This window comes from Lissotriton vulgaris, chromosome 1_1 (genome assembly GCF_964263255.1).
Source record: "Lissotriton vulgaris chromosome 1_1, aLisVul1.2, whole genome shotgun sequence".
Taxonomy (NCBI): Eukaryota; Metazoa; Chordata; class Amphibia; order Caudata; family Salamandridae; genus Lissotriton; species Lissotriton vulgaris.
This window is the reverse complement of record NC_141685.1, coordinates 858,162,489-858,180,633: the sequence shown is the minus strand read 5'-3', so window position 1 is coordinate 858,180,633 and position 18,145 is coordinate 858,162,489. Positions and strand designations below refer to the sequence as shown.

Below are 18,145 nucleotides of genomic sequence, written 5' to 3'. Positions count from 1 at the left end.
TCTCATCCAGGGAAGGCATGGCTTGGCAGTTCGGGCTGGACTGTTCCCATGAGGCACAGGGTCAGACTGATTTGCATATGGCCATGTCTGAACTGGGGTGGTGTGGAGTGCAAAAAAACGATGGATTTAGTCCCGGATCTCTGTACTGGGGTGAATGTATGACATTGTTCTGCATTCTGTCCATCACCTGTGGTTTTTGCACTTGTCACTCCGAGTGGGATGAGTATGCTCAGACGTGAGTCCCATACACTCCACACCACTGGATTCAAGCAAGCCGGGCTGAAGACGGCTGGAATGCTAGAAACCGGTCCTCAGAAGCTTGTTTACGGACCAGGGAAGGCATGGCTTGGCAGTTCGGGCTGGACTGTTCCCATGAGGCACAGGGTCAGACTGATTTGCATATGGCCATGTCTCAACTGGGGTGGTGTCGAGTGCACAAAAACGATGAATTTAGGCCCATATCTCTGTACTGGGGTGAATGTATGACATTGTTCTGCAATCTGTCCATCACCTGTGGTTTTTGCATTTGTCACCCCGAGTGGGATGGGTATGCTCAGACGTGAGTCCCATGCACTCCACACCACTGGATTCAAGCAAGCCGGGCTGAAGACGGCTGGAATGCCAGAAACTGGTCCTCAGAAGCTTGTTTCTGGTCCAGGGAAGGCATGGCTTGGCAGTTCGGGCTGGACTGTTCCCATGAGGCACAGGGTCTGGCTGATTTGCATATGCCCATGTCTGAACTGGGGTGGTGTGGAGTGCAAAAAAACGATGGATTTAGGCCCAGATCTCTGTACTGGGGTGAATGTATGACAATGTTCTGCATTCTGTCCATCACCTGTGGTTTTTGCATTTGTCACCCCGAGTGGGATGGGTATGCTCAGACATGAGTCCCATGCACTCCACACCACTGGATTCAAGCAAGCCGGGCTGAAGACGGCTGGAATGCCAGAAACCGGTCCTCTGAAGCTTGTTTCTGGTCCAGGGAAGGCATGGCTTCCCAGTTCGGGCTGGACTGTTCCCATGAGGCACAGGGTCAGACTGATTTGCATATGGCCATGTCTGAACTGGGGTGGAGTGGAGTGCAAAAAATTTATGGATTTAGGCCCAGATCTCCGTACTGGGGTGAATACATGACATTGTTCTGCATTCTGTCCATCACCTGTGGTTTTTGCGTTTGTGCGCCAGCACAGAAGAGGACAGGAATGCACTGTAGCTTGTAGATACAGCGCATTCCTGATTATTTATTTTGATACATGGCAGCACAGCAGGAAGGCTTGCTGCCCTGCCGTGCCTCAAAATGGTTTTCTATCACCACATACCCCTGGATAATTCAGACCGTTCAAGGTTATCAAAAAGATTTCTATCAGCCTCCTCTCAATCACAAGTCCCTCATCCTCTTCTTTTTTCACAGCTTCAATTTTGACTAATTCTGGAAGAAAAACCTTCTCTCCTAGACAAATAGGCAATTGAGCAATCTCAATTTGATCCTTCAGGTTTTCTAAGCACAATTGTTCTGGTACAAAAGAAAAAGGAAAAGTTCCACCTTTTGTTCAATCTAAAGTTTTTAAACAATTATGTGGTGTACCATCCTTTCAAGATGGAAACAATCCTCAGTCTCAGGGATATTTTACTTGAGAATGATTGGTTGGTCAGATTGGATCTTCAGGTTGCTTACCTGTCAGTTCCAGTACATCCTTCTCAGAGTAAATCTCTTCACTTTCAAGAGAAAAAAAATGTTTCCACTTCAAAGCTCAACCTTTCGGCCTTTCCTCAGCTCCTTGATGTTTCACCAAGATTCTCAAACCTACTGTAGTTTTCTCAGAGCTCAAGGCATCAGCCTAAATGTCTATCTAGACGATTTTCTGGTTATAGCTCAGGACGAGGATGTGCTAATGTCTCATTTAATAATTTACTAAGAATTATGTAGTATCCTGCATATTATATTGTAAGGTGTTTTACCAGCCCTGCTCTGCCAGTGCCTGTGCTCTGTCTCATTAGAATGTTGGAGTCTGATGATGCCTCAGAATGTTGGGACTGAGTGAGGCAGTGACAGTTGGTCATGGGCTGAGCAGCTGACAGGCAGCTCCTGGTGGGGCTCCGATCTACCACTTATCAACATGATGTCCTGTACCTTATCAACATGTTGTATTTATGAATAAAGCATCCTGAATTACAACCTTCCTGAGTGGACCTCCTTCACTACATATTTTGGCGACGAGGTGACGAACCTACAGCTACAAGCGGATCTAAAGTACCTGGCGAACACAGGTGGACCTGGAGATGGCGCAAATAAAGAAACTAGAGTGGAAACAAGCACAATTTACAGAAGAGGAGGTATCCACAAGAAGGTAAAAATTGCTAAGAAGAAAAAAGCTTTTTTTTTACACAGTAGAATGAAGACAACTACATGGAAGAAACTAGAAGTACAAAGAAAAGACAAAGAAGAGAACAAGAAACAAGTAAGCACAAAGCACTACGCCTTTAAGCCCCACCAGTGGCCTCACCATCGGCCGGCCTTAGCCAAGGCGTGCTGTGCATATCTACATTAAGTACTTTTTGACTTTGGCTTTACCATCTTAGTCAGCTACACTGCCACGTGCTTTCTACAACTTACAGACACCTGGTTGTTTCATCTTGATTTTAAAAGAAGCGGTAAGATGTGGCTGCTGAACGATATGCCTTTTTACTAAATAAAGCTGTGTGCTCCTCAGCACTTGCGCCCTGCAATGTGTGATCTTGTGCACCTTTTGATGACTTTTGAATGGGGTTGCACTAGAGTGGCAGCTGTGATGTTTCACATCATATTTCTGTGGTGGCATCAACTACTGCGTAAAGGCTACAACCTTTGCCACATTCATCGTGCCTTCATCTTCAGTGTTCCTGATATCGCCAAGAGGCTTTTCTGCTTTAAATCAGTGAGGGACAACGTTGAAGGTAACTGATATATTAAACACTTTTCAAGTGTATTTTACTATAAAGGAATTCCCTCTACTGTTTTTACGGTGTTCCAAGAGTGGTTCGTGAGGATCAAATTTACACGATCTAGCCACAACCTAGAATCCACGCAGTAAGAAGCACTGCTTTCATTGATAAAAAAAAGAGAGAAAAAATACAGATTGAAAGACTTCCTAATCAAGATGACATTCCCTTGGAAGTAGAAACAGGCTTGTATATTTTCTTTTGAATACTATGAATTAGCGCTTGACCTTTTCTTCGTGAATTTGTAAACAGCTATCTATGCTACCAACATTTATTTAACATAAATAGTCTTTGCGCTAATGAAGGCAAACAAACTGTGGATTATGAAGGGAATGCTGAACATTGCTTAGACGAGTATTGTCTCTGTTACATTCTTCCTTTACCGGAAAGGAATGTGGAACATTTTATTACTGAGAAAGTTGACATTTTGGCACAGAGACGCTATGCTGTTTGTTATTGGGCATACTGTTGCACTTATAACTTTGCCGGACTCGTGTTAAATTGGTTTCAGGTTGAACAACTCTGTCCAGCTATATTCATACTAGCGCGAGGCAGTAAATGTCAAACTTCATGTGTGTTTCCAAGAGTTCAGCTGTACGTGTGCTAAAGAGATTAAGTGGAAAGCAGTAATTGGAGCTTGTGACGAGCAGCTGTTCAACAAAGGAAAATCACCTCAGTCACGGAGTCTTTTATTGTTAAAACGTCGAACTGTGGCAGTTTACTGGTGCGCACATCTCGCCTCAGAATGGATGCTTGGAAGCGCGCAAATTATCTCTTCCTCAACTGCCCTTCATCGCGCACGAGAACCCTCTGTGACGTCATAGAATGGGTGTCTGACAGAGCGACATGGTTTAGCGCCATAGCCTGCCCCGAGCCACCCGGCACAGCGTCATGGACGTGCTGCCATGTCATCTCGTGATCCCGGTGTCCAGAAGCTTGCAGGCTCTGTAACTTTACTGTGCTTCCTTTAGGCCCTTCCATTAACTGTCAAACATAGATTAACTGTGGGAGTGAAAACTGGCACATTCCCGGGGGCGGTGCTTTACTTCTCATACTCTGCAGAGGATGTACTGGACAAATGTGTTAGACAGGAGTTTGAGGTAAGAGAAGCCTAAACAGAATTTATGGGACCCTCTATCAGCCGATATATGACTGTTTGGAATGCGTCACAATTGTAAAGTATTTGCGACCTGTGCTGGAAAAACGAGGAATACAACTTTGTGTTTTCATGTTTATGTGAAAGTGTTCACATTTTCTCTCTACTGGCATGCATCTGCGCGTTAGTTTTGTGTTTAAGAGGTAGAACAGTAATTTATTTGAGCCTTCGTGTGATTTTTGTACACTAATGGCAACTGTTACTTAGCATCATCCTTAACAACACTGCCACCTTGTGGATTTTTGAAATAATTTGTGTGGCTCATTTTTTTTTAAGTAACAATTCGACACCAAGATTTAGTTTTCATTTGCAATTCCAGATTAAGAAACGGTTTGGAAACAAATGTGAGATGGGTCATGTTGCAGCATATAGTTTAATGGTCATGTTCATCAGCACTTATAAGTAAATCTCAGAACAAGGATCACAAAATCCGGTGTTGGCACAGACAAAATAAAAGACTAGTAGCGCAACTGGAAATATAGAAAGTGCCACAGAACAGGTAAAAGACAAGAAATACAACTGGAAATTTAAAAGTGTTTTTGACAATGACTTGGAAGAGTATGGCAAGCGAGATGTATATATAATGGGACTCAAACCCAAATTCAGTGAAGTTAAAGGACTGGTCAGTACAGAGAGTGGCTAATGCTAATCCAAGGTATTGCAGATCCAGGAGGGGACAAGTGTCCCGGAAGTGGTCACAAGTGGAAGTGGGCGTATGCTCCACTGCCACGACAGTATGTCTCGAGACATAGACGGAGTCTCCTGTGGTCTAAGGAGACAAAAGTTCTTTAAAGCAGGAATAGTTCTCTGAGAGGTTAGAGAACAAAGGAGAAACGACAAAGCAAATTCCAGGACCGGCAGAACCAAGAAGGAATGGAGTGGACAGAAAAATGTCCCAGGACTGGAATGGGACAAAGGTCCCAGAATTTGACCGGGAGAGGACAAAGGACGTCTCAGGACCGGTAGGGGACAAAGGTTCCAGATTTAGAACCGGGAGAGGACAAAGGACGTCCCAGGACCGGTGGAGGACAACAGTTCCAGTACCACGACAGAAAGTCTTGACTAGGTGGTTCTTTGAACCGGGATAAGTGTTCTGTGTTTACAACCAGACTTTTAGCCCACAGTACTGAGACAGTTTGTCTAAAAGAGGAATGAAATTCAAAAAAATATTTTTTTTAAATTGTTTAGTGAAATATTATGGCACATTAGTTTACATTGAAAAATGATAAGCTATGGGTTCTAGCCCCATTAGCTTCCACAAAAATAAGAAAACTTGCTATGCATTCTTTGCATCTTTATGTATGTCTAAAGATATTTCCCTACATAGGGATGGGAATGGGTATTAGCCCCATTAGCCAACAAATATGTGCCTGTTCACATTATTTTACCCTACACAGGGATGGGAATGGGTTCTTGCCCCATTTGCCCATATACGTGCCTACACAGGCCATTCACGGTTTTTCACCCTCACAAAGGGCACAGGTACATACTGTCTTTACCCTCACACAGGGATGGGAATGGGTTTTAGCCCCATTAGCCCACATATGTGTGCCTGTTCACATTATATTACCCTACACAGGGATGGGAATGGGTACTAGCCCCATTTACCCATATACATTTGCCTACATAGGTTACAATTTTTACCCTACAAAGGGATGGGAATGGGTTATAGCCCCATTTGCCCATATACATTTGCCTACATAGGTTACAATTTTACCCTATAAAGGGATGGGAATGGGTTATAGCCCCATTTGCCCATATACTTTTGCCTACTTAGGTAACATACACATTTTAGCCTTACAAGGGCACTGTAGCTAGGGTCACTGCCCTTTCTACTTTTACACGAGTATCCTCACACAGGGAACAGTGTATGGGTTACAGTCCCATGTATATTTACATTTTACCCTCACATAGGGCTTATTATGGGTCACAGTCCCATTTATATCTCACCCACACACAGGGCTTATTATGGGTAACAGTCCCATTTACATTTTCACCCTCACACAGGGCTTATTATGGGTTATAGTCCCATTTACATTTAAATTTTTACTCTTACACAGGGCGTATGATGGGTCATAGTCCCATTTGAATTTTCACCCTCACACAGGGTGTGTTATGGGTTACATTCCCATTTACATTTACATGGTCACCCTACATAGGGCTTCACATGGGTTTCAGTCCCATTTACAATGCTCCTCACATTCTTGCAGAGGAGTAGAGGACGGTCATGGTTGTAGTCCCTCTGACTGTTATTGTCTATTTACATTTTGTAATTTTGCTGTTTTAAATAACGCAATACTACACTTACGTCGTATTTATTATGTTTATTGGAAACAGAGGGAAGTGTAGTCATACTGTATGTATCTACTTTGCCTTTTCTCTGTTTTTCTATTCGTCCAGCTTTCCTCGTGGTGTCATTCTCTTTGCCATCCCTGGTTTCTGGATCTACACTTCTTGTTGTCGTCTTTCATCTCCAGCCTTCTTTTGTTCCTCTTTTGATTTGTTTCTTTCCTGTCCTGGAGGAAACCTGTTACCCTACTTTCCTGTATCTGTGTGTAGGCTGGTGTTCATTCTCCGTTGTGCCTTGTACTTTCTTCCTTTCCTGCCGGCCTGGCCAGTTGGTGCGTTTGGGGATTGGTCCTTGGTGCGTGTGAGTTCTTCTGCCCCATGTTGTTTCCTTTTTCTGATTACTCGTTTTTCCCTCATCTTTTCTATGTCTGCGAGTCGGTTTTTCTCCATCGGTTTCCGCTTTACTCTTCTCTTCCTCCTCCTCATTTTCTTCCACCCGTCTCTTCACGCTGCTTTGCTTACACCTTTCTTTGTCGTTGTTTCTGTTTCCTCTGCTATTCTTCCTTGTTATCTCCTCCTTGGTTCTCTCTCACCTGTTGTTATTCACGTATTGGTTTAATGCTTCTGTTTGAACGAAAGGGGATATGTAGTATCCTGCATATTATATTGTAAGGTGTTTTACCAGCCCTGCTCTGCCAGTGCCTGTGCTCTGTCTCATTAGAATGTTGGAGTCTGATGATGCCTCAGAATGTTGGGACTGAGTGAGGCAGTGACAGTTGGTCATGGGCTGAGCAGCTGACAGGCAGCTCCTGGTGGGGCTCCGATCTACCACTTATCAACATGATGTCCTGTACCTTATCAACATGTTGTATTTATGAATAAAGCATCCTGAATTACAACCTTCCTGAGTGGACCTCCTTCACTACAAATTACTTCTTTGATCAATGTTCAGAAGTCTGTTCTGATTCCTTCACCCCAAATGAAATTTCTGGGTTGTCTATTAGATACATCTGGGTCAGTCATTCAGCTCCCTCAGCACAAGGTAGCCCTTATAAAATAGGAAATCCTCTATTCCCTAGCTCTCACACAATTTTCTCTCAGGTCACTGGCTCACCTTGTGGGTCTGTTAGGCTCTTCCATTCAGGCAATTATTCTGTGCCCTCTGCATTATCATGCCCTTCAGAAGTTGAAAATCTGTCTCCCAATCAGAGGTCTTGATTATTCCAATCCTGTTTCTTTCGATCCAGAGTCTAAAGAAGAGCTCCTGTGGTGGCTGACTTATTTGAATACATGAAATTATAAAACGATTTTGTCTGCCACCCCAGATCTTGTCTTAGAATCGAATGCACGCCAAACAGGTTGGGGCTCAAGATGCAGTAAATTCTCAACTGGAGATACATGGTCACCTCAGGGGTCATTCTTGCATATCAACAGTTTAGAGATGCATGCAGTTTCCTTTGCCATTCAGTCCTTTACAAAAGACAGGGCAAACTACACCATTCTCTTTCGGATGGACAATCTAACCGTGGTCCAATACATAAACCATCCTGAGGGCGCAAGGTCCAGAATTCTGCCGTACCTCGCCAAGCGGCTTTGGGAATATTGTCTCTGGCGTCAAATCTCTGTCAGAGCATTTTATCTACCAGGAAACTTGCATGTCGTAGCAGACTAGTACATCACACATCTTCAGGATTCAAGAGATTGGCAACTGCACCCTTCGGCATTCAACCATCTTGCTTCCATCTTTGGCATTATGTCTATTGATATTTTTGCCTCTCAACCCAATTACCAGCTTCCTTCTAATTCAGTTGGAAACCATTTCTCCTGACCCTTGCCACAGATGCTTTTCTTTAGGCCTGGCCTCAATCTCTTCTCTGTGCCTTTCCTACCTTTCTCTTGGTTGCATGGGTTCTACCTCAGGCTCGCATACAGTTCTCTTATCTAGTTCCAAGAACCCCCTTTTGCCAGGCTCAAACCTGGTATCAACCTTGTTGGAGCTCTCCTTGGCTCTTACAGTTTGCTTCCTCACTTTCCGGACCTGTTGCTCAATCTCAGGGTCTTCAACACAATTTGATTCTAGAGGGCTCTATTTCTCATAGCTTGGAAGATTTTGGGTGGTCCTGGAGAACTCCAGGAAAATCTCAAGAGGCTACCCTCCTCATTCAACAATCTTGTTCCTTTGGTACATCCAATCTCTACAATTCAGCCTGGTTGGCCTGGTCTAGCTGGTGTGTGGACAGGGTTTCAGATCCTGTTTCAGCAGATGTGACTCTGATTGTCATTTTTGTAGCCTCTCTTGCTTCTAAGTGCAAAGCGTATCCCACTATCAGTACTTATAGATCTGCAATTTCTGCTGAACACATTCGAGTAGATGGAAGACTCGTTAGTGAACACCCATTGATTTTTCATCTTTTAAAGGGAGTATAATATTCCTCCAGTCCCAAAATATAATCCATTATGGGATGTTAATTTGGTATTAAACACATTTATCTCATAGCAAGTTAACGTGTACCTCTCTCTCAAACAATAAACTGCAAAATTGACAATGCTTTTGTGTTTAATTTCCTTGAAATACGTTTTTGATGTTAAGGCCTTGGATGCATCTTCCTTCCATTATTCTCTCCTTGGTATTTCTTTACAGGTTCCTAGATGTACTTAGATTAATGTATCTACCATTGATTATGTTTTTTTCCCCGCTCAGCCAAAGTTATGTGTTGGAAATTGTCAAAAATCTTATGTTTCACGAACTGCAGATTTGAGATCCCAATAAACCTGTGTCTTCCACTACTTTGGTCCGTTGGGTTAAATGGATCATGTCCTGGGATGGTATTGATATTCATTCTTTTGGCACCCATTCAGCCTCAAGGGCTTTTTGGTCAGGTGCTGGTTTGCGTGACATTCTGAAATCTGCAGATTGGTCTAACAGTAATACTTCCAGAACTTTTTATTGTAAACCTATTATTCATGTATCTGATAATGTTATCTCAATGCTTTGAACAAGCATAATATGAGCCTCCAGTCTTGTAATGCAATTAAGATTATTGTGCATTAAGCAATAAGTTCCAAAATGCCAGCCCTAGATTGAACCTTCGTCTGAACACATTCTTAAAAGTTGATGCTCCACACTTCATAACTCCTCAACTCATAAACTATGTTTTCTCAGTCCAAATGATCAAATTGTGGATCTCCTTCTCCATCCATCTCAGCTCTTATTTGTGCTTTAGAGGACTCCTTCATTTTTCATAAGATTCTTTGTGTAATATTGGCTGCTTGCAGCCCCCTTCCTATAACAATAGTATTGATGCTTATGAGGATAGCCTGAGAGTAGAGGCTATGAAGAAAAGCAGTAATCTGCAATCTGGTCCTTCTCTTTCCAAGACACATCCCAGATAACACCATGAAGTTGTAGGTTCAAATTAGGATGCTCAATATAGGTAGAAGAACACTTAGCTCAGCCTTTTTTCACAAAGGCTAGTTGCTTTATAGCAGAAATTATTTTGCCTTTGTAGTAAGTGTGTCAGTTTGCTTATGGCCAAACCCCAGCAGCAACCTGGTTGTCCAACATAGCAAGGCTGTAAAAGTGCCTGTGTTTGTTGTGTGTTCACTGGGGTGCAAACCCAGTGATGTTGATCCAACAAGGTCTTTGAACGTGCTTATGAGTTTTTGAATTTTAGGGCAGGGCAGGGCACAGACGTCTGTTTAGGTTTAATCAGGCCCCTTGTTGTGCAATAAGTATCAGCAGTAGCCAAATTTGCCAGCATTAATCAGACTGCCACTTCTTTTGCTTTTGTATGCTCACTGTTACTGATTCTCTCCATTATCTAAGGAAAATCATTGTTTATATCAACGTTACACTTCGATTAAACTCTTTGTTAACTTACTTCTAGGTGAAAGGTGACACTCAAAGCAGTTTCAGTGAGCCCAATCTCCTCCTGACAGTGTCTGAAATGTTTCAAGCAGGCTCAGAGACCATTTCCACAACTCTACGCTATGGGCTGTTGTACATGATTCTCTACCCGGACATTCAAAGTAAGTACCATATTTGCTTTTTGTTATTCATGGAACAGAAGGGCTAAATTATCTTAGCTATCTAAGGGATCTTCCTTTCCGTTTACAAAAAAACGTTTTTGATCAAAAAATTTATAGCAAAACGTATCAACAGCCTACCTGAATTGCCTTGTGACCCTCTACTCTATTCCCTCGGTGTAGGTTCAGCCCCATTGACAAAAGCTAAAAATAATTAATCACAAAAGTGCATAACAGTAGTACTACACTCCCCTGAACCCATGCAGTTGAAGTACCTCTAGTTCATTAATTAGTTATATAAGCATACTTTCTTTACATTGCATAAATTTAGCACATCCAACCAGCTGCCAGGGATTTTTCCTTCCAATTATTGACTTAATAATATTTGGCAAGACTGTACTCAGGGCTTTTTTAGAGAAGAAATACAAAAAAATAATATGCTTAAACAATGATAGAAAAAACAGGAATGTATGATGATACCACGCAAACAAGAACAACGCAGTATTTTACATCACTTGCGTTGGAGGGCTCTGGACTTAGGAATAGTGTGAAATACTATTCCAACTCCAGTCTACATACAGTAGGGAAGGCTTTGGAATAGTAATTCACACTATCCCTTAGTCTAGAGCGCCCTCCAGTGCAAGTCAGTCAAAACTTGATTAGAAGGATGTATATAAAACTTGGAATAAATCCAACCGCAAGATTTAACAGTATGGATCAAACTCCCTTAAATTAAACTAGAAGAGTTTAAGCCACAAGAATTTCTGTTTATATAAAGATGGAAAGCTCTTGTAATCAAAGCATTGTGGGTTGAATATTTAACAATGTCCGACTTGTTCTGTGTAAAGTTCATGCAGTACCTCAGAGAAATTCAATTATATATTTGAAATTCAGATACCTCCAACGCAAAAAAGCAAGTGCTTGGGCTTTGGTAGAGCCAATATGACACAACCCAGTACTGCTATCCCAAAGTGCTGATGATAGTTAAGTATCCAGAAATTAAACATGAGACTGTTCACTCTTGACAGTAAGACAGAGGGGCTGAAACTAGGGATGCTTGAGATGCAGGAGGAACCCCTTAAATGTTGGCCTGGGGTCAGGTGGAAAATTGACTATTGAACAGGTACCCAATGTGTATTTTCTTTTTAGTATTCACTAAATAAAGATTGCTGGATGTCACCTAAACTTTTACACTGCCGTAATTTCTGATACTGATCTTTTAAAAACTATTTTATTGGGTTTTCCACTCTGTAGTTACATTCTACATAATTGTTACATTGGAGTTACTTGTGCTATGCTGAATCACATTTTAATTATCAACAATAGAGGGTACTGGCCTTTAATCAGTAAGGCTAGGCCAGTCTTCATAAAATAGCAACGACACGCATGCCAATACTGATACTCACTAAAGAAATTACTTCTTCAAATTACACGTAATACTCATAGGGTTAAGGTCAACATGTTTCGAACTCCTAAACAACTTTAAGTGGGGTTCTCCTCAGGACCTGAAACACAACAGAGCTAAAAAAAAATGAGATAAAAGTGCTTGTGTTACCACTTCCAGCACTAGTTACAGAAGGCAGTCCTGCCCTATCAAATGTAACTCTTAATTTACCTTGTGTGAGATTGTCCAATCTCTAGAAAACAGTTTGTGTGGCTCTTTGCTTAAAAACTGCAGAAAAAAGTAAGAAGGACAAGGAAATACTGCATCAGTTTTGTTGATGACAATAATAGAGGGAGAAGAATTGTGAGGGTGCATGGGACACTTACTTTGAGATCCAACAAAGATTGGAGCAGTATCTGGTTGAATTGTCTTTAATGGTTTGTGCTTTGAAGGGTGCGCTGTGTTTCATAGATTTTATGAAAAATAGAAGAAAGAAACATGGGTGAGCTGTCACTAGACATTGTTTTATAAAAACCAAGGAGGTGTGATGCCTCCATACCTTTTTAATTTTGGCTTTTTCCTTAATCGTGAGCGCTTGGTTTCAATTGAGGAGTTGAAGCCTCATATGTTTTCTTCCTGTTATATAAGGAATCAGCTTTTGAATATCTTCGTAAGTGCCATGGTTAAACAGAGACATGTCTCCTCTTTAGTTGTTGGGAACTATCCATGCCAAATCGGAATTTCTTTGACAAACCTTCAGTTGGTCCCCGAACTGTGTCATTACAGGTGACTCGGAAAATACCCCAGTGAAATTGTTTAGAGTGCTTGTGCTGCGTATGCAGAAAACAATATCAGAGAACATACCTTCATTAGTGTCATTGATCACCACCCGTGTCTCCTTCCAAGTTGATGCTGCTGCTTCTGAGTTAAGTGACGCAGCATATTTCTGGCAAAAAACGTGTGTGTGCTGCGTGTGCTCGTCACCACGTTTTCCTGTTTGATCTGTACAGCCACTTTGTTTACCATTAAAAATGGAGACCTAAAGCATATATTAAAAGAACTTTTGTGTGAAAAAGACTTGTCTTGAAAGCATTGGGTTTCGAAAATGAAGATGCCTATGAGCTGTAACTTTGGTGTGAGTGGTGGCAAAGAGTTTCCGGACATTTAGCCTCAGATATTTGTGGTGCAGCCTGGGATCTGTAGGCAGAGAAAAATGTAAAAAAATATAGATTCCTGATAGCTCATTTAAGCCATCTACAGCAGGGTCCCCTGGGGGACTTTCTCAACTTTTAATAGAACAGTCCACTTCAAATCATTTTCTGTATGATTGTTCCCTGTCCAATGGTTAACTAGGGAAGCGTTAGCTATTTTTTTGCAAATCCTTAATTTATGTTGTATTATTCGCTGCCGTACCTCCTGGTTGGTTTTGCCTATATAAAGTTTAGGGCAAGGGCACAAAATGCCGCAAACTACATTGTTTGTTTTGCAGTTAGCGAATGAAACAGCGATCCTTCAATCGCTTGAGGGCAGCACACCCAAGTCTCACATTTGTGATGTCCCACAATTGATGGTAAACTGAGTTGTTCCCTTGGTTTGTTCTTATTGGATGACCTCTGTAATTCTGTGTGAATAATTTGGTTACCAAAGTTGCTCTCCTTTTTAAGAGCAAAAAGTAGTCTAGTGAAAGATGTGTGGACGCTCCGGACTAAGTGCAAGTTTTGGTTAATCACTTTCTTTAAGAAGTCGGTGCGTGGCCAAAACGTGGTCATGCAAACAAGACGTTTTGTGTCGCTTTTTTCTGTAAAAGGGTTACTCTTGGCGTCCGGCAAGCTCCCTTTATGGCATGCTTTAATAGTATCTTCGGGTAACCTTGTATTTTTAGTTTCTCAAGCAGGTTGGTTGCGTGATACATATATTCAGTTTTTTAATGTGCAGTTACGTATGATCCTAAGAAACTGTCCGACCGTGAGGTTATCACAGAGACTTTGTGGGTGGTGCAAAGCTTTGTTTCTGTCTGTCGATTTTTTTATGCAATGTTGTAATTAGTATTCCATCAGGAGCATAAATCTCTACATCTAAGAATGTCATCCTGCTTGAATTATAATTTAAGCTAAATTTGATGTCTGGCGTGCTTTCGTTTAACCAAACATGAAATTGCAATAAGTCACTTACATCACCATTCCATATTAGAAACACATTGTCGATGTAACGTACCCAATTTGAAATGTGTGGAAAAAACGGGTAGTTATAAACAAATCTCTCCTCAAATTTTGCCATGGACAGCACAGCTAACTCCGGTGCAAAGGGACAACCCATGGTGGTCCCTTTTATCTGTAAATAGTAGTCATTGACAAACTTAATGTAGTTTAGCTTCAGTACAAAGCTGCTCAATTTCATTAAGAAATCACTAGGACTCCCACAGGTTTTGGTCTTTGATCCAAAAAAGTTTCAATTGAAAATAGCCCGTCTTCCTGAGGTATCTGGGTGTATAAAGACACCACACTGTGCGTTTAAATGTTGGTATCTCCTTTGGGACTTTATTGGAAGGAGGACAAAAGGTAGATTTATCTCCTAGTCCAGTTGGTTCAATATTCATGGAAAACTCATTATCCAGAAGAAGGACCTCAGTCTGATTTTCCTACAAAACTCAATAACCTCTATTTTCATTTTTACGAAGTTGGTTGGTTTGGTGGGAACAAATGAAAGACATTTTTTTAAAATGGATTCTTCTGCCACTGAATTGGATGGATCAGATCAACTGAAAATTGGGGACAGAGCTATGTCTTGTAATATTGTCATCTGGTTGTCATCTCCCATGGCAGGTTTTGATACTTGTTCCTTCCTCGTGGCCTCTGTTGGTTTCTGCCTAAACAAGATTGTTGTTGTTGGGTATTTGTTCTGCGATTGGACTGTTGGTTGCCTTCCGTGGTGTCAGTTTCACCACCAGAGGAGGATGATGTATCCGAAAAATAAATAAACGTGTTTCTCAACCTTCCTTGGATGTTAGAAAGGTATCTTCTTGAATCTGGACGAGAATAAAAGTCTGTTTGTAAGTAGGGGCATGTTGTCTCCAATGAAAAACATTTATCTTTTTCAAATTTTGTCCTTTTTTGGTTTATGGTAAAGTCCTTAAATTAGGCTATTTCTTTTTCAACTTTAGCCAATAGAGTCTTTGCATCCGTGATTGTTTGGCTGTCCTTAATTTCCTGCTCTAGAGTGGAAATTTCAAGCAATTGTTGTTATGAAAGTCATTGTGCTGTCTCAATTGTCAACACCATTAGATCCCTGCTGCATTTAGTTTTGATACAACTGTATCCTTTCTTGTAAATCGGGTCTTCTGCAAATATTACCGGAATGTTGCGTATTTGAAATGTTCAAGTAAAAAATGGCCATGTAGGTTAGTCCTAATTTGCTTTTTCTTGAGTCTGATGAGATTATCAGATTTGTTTTGTAGTTTGGCAGTGGCACTAAGGGAAACTAAAGAAAATAGGGAAGGTGTGCTCAAAGGTTTTTGAATGTGGTCCTCTGTATAGACAAAAGGTGTCTTGTTCTGTCATAGTCAATGGAACCAAAGGGTTTGGCAAGTATACCGCAAAGGAGAAGAAAGAAGAAAAGATTTTACTTTAAAAAAAAGAACTCCAAATGTAAGTGGAGTAAAGGAACCTCGTGAGTGGGTACCCGCTACACTATTATCACCAGTAGAGGGTACTGGTCCGTAATCAGTAAAACTAGGCCAATCTTCATAAACTAGCAGCAACACACATGCCAATACTGATACTCACTAAATAAGTTACTTCATCAAATCACACGTTACACTCATAGTGACCGAAAAAAAATAGATTTTTTAAAAGTCTTTGATTTCTTAAGGAATTTGAGATTCAATTTTGTCACAATAACTTTATCAGTTCATACTGTAGTCCATTAATCAATTTTGCATAGATCACACTAATTCCATCTCATATATAACATATAAACATGAAATTGTCACATATATTAGACAGCACTTGACATAGCCTTTGACAGAAAAATTGTACAATAATAACTGAGCAAGTTCAGGTTCCAAACTTCACAAAACAGACAAGGTGACACAAATTAAAGACAAGAAAGAAAAGGGAGAAGTCCAGTTTTTTAAAGAACAGCACAACCCCAATGAGGGCACTGGCCAAACAGTGTATTGTTCAGGTAACCAAGGCAATTATGTCCATAATGGTTCAAAGGATTAGTCACAATTATACAAAAAAAGGGGGGTTAGCATGATCATGAACTCATGTTCACTCGTTTGGCCAGTGCCCTAATTGGAGTTGTGCTGTTCTTTCAAAAAAGAAACATTGCACTCCTTAAAAAAACTTCCAACCCTTTTGGCTTCTATCTTTTCTTGGGGAAGTGGATCTCCCTGTGGTGTGATAGCTGGAGAGTTGGGGAGGGCTACTTACTTTCTAACTAGGGATTGAACTAGGTATGAGTGATTGGGGTGGGAGTGGGGATAGTCGTGCATGGGCCTGTCTTTGGTAGCTATAGTGTGGGGTGCGTGTGTCTTGTCATGAAGTGGTGTTAATCCGTTCCATCAGGGGTTAACTAGGGAATCTGAGTTTGTTGTGCAGGGAATGGTCTGCAGAAGTGTGTATTTATTTATATCCTCAGGTGAGGGCTCCGGGTCAGGCACCCCTATTAGAGTTGGCGGTGTCATGGGTGGTTGGGTTGCTGTCACCTGCTGTCAGAAGCACTGGAGGAGTGTGGCCCATTCTGCGGAGATATGGCAGTAGCGTACCCCTCGTACTTCTTGTATCTTATTGCGTCCTCCTCCGCTGTGCCCCATTTGTTTACCGCTCCTGTCTATGTGCCAGTGGGGGCCTTAAGTGTCTTAGTGGGCCCATCCTAAGTATTGTATGAAGTACCAGGAGAGTAGCGTGTTCCCCCTTGGCTAGGTCCCATATCTATCGACGGTCCAAGACAATTTGTCTGTGCAAGAGGAACTGTCCATGTGGGAATCCACTTTCCTTTGCTATACAGTCAAATGAGAGGAGTTGACCGTCTGCGAACAGGGACAGCGTGTTGAGGAGCGAGTGGTCTGTCCATACCTGCATGTCTTGAGCTGTGTAATGGGCGCTGCCTCTGGATAAGCCCATCAGTGGAAGCTGATGGTTGTATAGTGATGTTCTGTGGGATAGGCGGTGAATTCCTAGCATGCAGGATGTGGGATGTGTTAAAACTGGTCCAGTGCCAGGTAGGAGTTACAGACTTTGTGCTGGTAGCGATGTAGTGCTGGTATTGACAGGGGTCCCAGATCTGAGCCTGCCTCTTCCAGGTGGTGCCGGCTGTCCAGCATGACAGCTATTGGAGCTGTGCTAGAACTTATGCTTTGAAGGATGGGGCTCAGAGCCCTCATTGATCTATTGGCAGCTGCATCTTTGTCAGGGCAACCCTCAAATGACCGTTGCCCCATATAAGCAAATTTAGTAGGGAGTTAAGTTCCAGAAAAAGGAGCGTGGGGGGATAACTGGTAGATTTGCAAAATGGTAGTGGAGACAGGGAGCGATGACCATTTTTGCCAAGGCTATTCTGCCCATGGGGACAGAGATAGGGTCTGCCGAAAACCTACTTAGGCACGTATGCCTGCTAGTGCTAACACCTTGCAGAGGTTGCCTTCATATAAATCATTGGGGGAATGATAAAGTCTGATCACTAAGTAGTGAGGGACCCTCTCACTTCAGGTGAGCCGTGCATTACCAACGTATATCTCTCTCTAGGGGAGATCAGGGCATAGGGGATATATAGTGGATTTCACCCAGTAGACTTTCAAGCCAGCCGTGGCCGCAAAAAGTTTGGTCCACAGGGGTGTGAGGTTCATCGTGATGTCCTGTACATATAACAGTAGGTCATCAGCATACAGGGACACACTGTGGATGGTATTAGCTAGTGCCATGCCCCATTCCTTTCCCTCCTCTTGGAGGCGAATCACTAGGGGCTCCATTGCTAAGCGCCAGGATACTCCATGGTAAGTAAGTAATACTTTATTGTAAAGTTAATAAAAACCATTACAAAACCAGCAGCAATAAAAACAATTATGAGGATCTGTAGCAGCATACGAAATGATACTTAAGATAAATTAAAAAAAGAAAAAAGAAAAAAAAAACTTACATTTAGACAATGCTAAAAATAAATGCTTAAAATGGTTAAGAAGGAGTTATCGTCAGCCGCTGGGTGCCTCTACTCCATGGAGTAGCCACACGCTTTATAAATATAACATTACATAACATAACAAGGCATAGAGGAGGGGGGAGAGCAGCATCTCTGACATGGGCCATGTGCCA

General features: G+C 41.9%; 1 pseudogene; it reads left to right on the top strand.

Annotated features, from left to right (window-relative positions):
- The window catches only part of LOC147748029 (cytochrome P450 2D15-like), a 433,488-nt pseudogene that overhangs the window by 325,309 nt on the left and 90,034 nt on the right, over positions 1–18,145 (top strand).